At 44.8% G+C, this 2,121-nt stretch overlaps 1 non-coding gene across 1 annotated transcript; it reads right to left on the bottom strand.

Annotated features, from left to right (window-relative positions):
• Nucleotides 1-306: 306 nt before the first annotated feature.
• On the bottom strand, nt 307-425 carry LOC145393903 (5S ribosomal RNA). The gene has a single exon (XR_013896263.1). It is a non-coding gene; the product is annotated as a 5S ribosomal RNA (ribosomal RNA).
• Nucleotides 426-2,121: the final 1,696 nt, after the last annotated feature.

The raw sequence follows: 2,121 nt of genomic DNA on the forward strand, positions 1-2,121 counted from the left end.
GATGGTGGATAGTGGAATCTTAAGCAGCTGCTGTTTGCAGATGATACTGCAATGGTGGCTGATTCTGAGGAGAGATTGAGACAGTTGGTAGAGGAGTTTGGAAGGTGTGTGAAAGGAGGAAATTGAAAGTAAATGAGAATAAGAGTAAAGTGATGAAGTGTACGAGGTTGGTAGATGGTTCATCATTCATTCATTGCCAGACGCCATATATCCCAAACAGGGTGGCCAAGGGCTTAGAGTTAATTGTTTTACAGGGAGGGGCACTAATCCTCCACCAACCCCACTTGACACGTAGGGAGAACGTTATGCCAACAGCATCTGGTGTTCCCAGGCGGTCACCCATCCAAGTACTAACCAGACCCAACGTTGCTTAACTTCGCTGATCGGACGGGAAGCGGTGTACTCAACGTGGCATGGCCGTTGGCAGGGGGATGAATATAGTTTTGAATGGTGAGTTGCTTGAGGAGGTGGAGTGTTTTAATTATTTAGGGTCACATGTTGCTATGGATGGAAGAATAGATGCAGAAGTGAAGTTTAGAAGAAATGAAGTAGGAAAGGTGCTTGAAGGAATGAAAAAAGTGTTTAGATGTCGTTCGCTTAGAATGGATGTAAAGAGAAGGCTGTATGAGGGTGCTGTGGTACCAACTGCATTATATGGGGCTGAAACATGGAATATGGGTGTAGCAGAGAGGAAAAGTTTGAATGTAATGGAGATGAGGTGTCTGAGGAGTATGTGTGGAGTGACGCGTATGGATCAAGTGCAAAATGATGAAGTGCGAAGGAGTACTGGAGTTGTTCTGGAGATGGCTGGTAGAGTTGAGCAGAGGGTGTTGGGATGGTTTGGGCATATGGAGAGAATGGATAATGAGCGATTGGTGAAAAAGATAACTAGATCTGATGTGAGAGGTGTAAGGCTGAGAGGGAGACCACGAATAGGATGGATGGATAGTGTGAAGAGAGCGTTGGATGCGAGAGGGATGTCTGTTGAGCAAGGAAGAGTGGCTGTGCGTGACAGAAATAAATGGAGAGAAATTGTGAATGAATAAATGATGACGCAGCCCTGAGGAGATATTCTCCCGTATTTGGTCTGATTAGTTAGTCAGGTCAGGTGCGAGTAAGGGGATGGGTCTATTATGATGTGGCAGGGGTAAACCAGCTCTGCTGTCGGGCCCTGCTGCAGATGTCACTGATTGCACTGTGCAGTTGACCCGTGTGTGGTGTGGTGCGGTGAGGATCTGTCCCTTCCCCCCTTTGAGGCTAAGATGCGATTGAGTGTGTTTGAATGGATGAGTAAATGGGGAGTGTGTCGTCCTGTCTCGGCTACCTCCCTTTCCATGGGGGAAGCAGCCTAGATATATAGATAGATAGATAGAAAATACCACCATAAACTCAAACAACTGATAATGTACGCCATACATTAAACACTTTCTATATCATGAGGTATGAGCACTGCTCAGGAATGGTGTTCCTGAAAGATACTTCTAGTCGATTGCACCACAATTTACTTACCTAATAGTTACCACCCATTTACACCAACAAAAGTATTCCTTCACAACATACATGAAGGGGGTAGTTTGGATCCATGGTGGCCATGTAGGTACAACTGTTATCTCTGTTATTAGTAGAGTATTGTGTGATGGATTGGAACGTTGTCTGCAGTATGAATACTGACGTCATCGTCAACATGGCGGCTGCTTCTCTCCAGCCGCAAAAATTAAAATTATCACGTCTTGATCAATGCAAATGATAAATTAAATTAAAAGATACACATACCGTAAGCTTCTAAGTGCATGGCAGAAGGCACTTGCCATGTCTACCCAGAACCGGCAACATGTCTATTGTAATACCAATCGTTCAGTGAATTTGGAGGGGGTGCAGAGTAGTGTGATGGGGCGGTGTGAGGAAGGTAATGTGGAGTCTTTGTTGGGTTTGGATATATGATGATGGTACCATGCTGCCAGATGTTGGGTATTATGTTGTGTGAGTAGCTGTGGTTCGATATGTTGGTGAGTGCTTGTATGCCTTGTGGTCCAAGATGTTTAAGGTGTATGTTGCTTATGCTGTCTGCAGATGAGTGCTTAAGGTAGCTAATGATGTGATTCATCTGGTTGTATGTGAAGG

This window comes from Coenobita brevimanus, chromosome 25 (assembly GCF_032717465.1).
Source record: "Coenobita brevimanus isolate Jiangsu-jjx chromosome 25, ASM3271746v2, whole genome shotgun sequence".
Classification (NCBI taxonomy): Eukaryota; Metazoa; Arthropoda; class Malacostraca; order Decapoda; family Coenobitidae; genus Coenobita; species Coenobita brevimanus.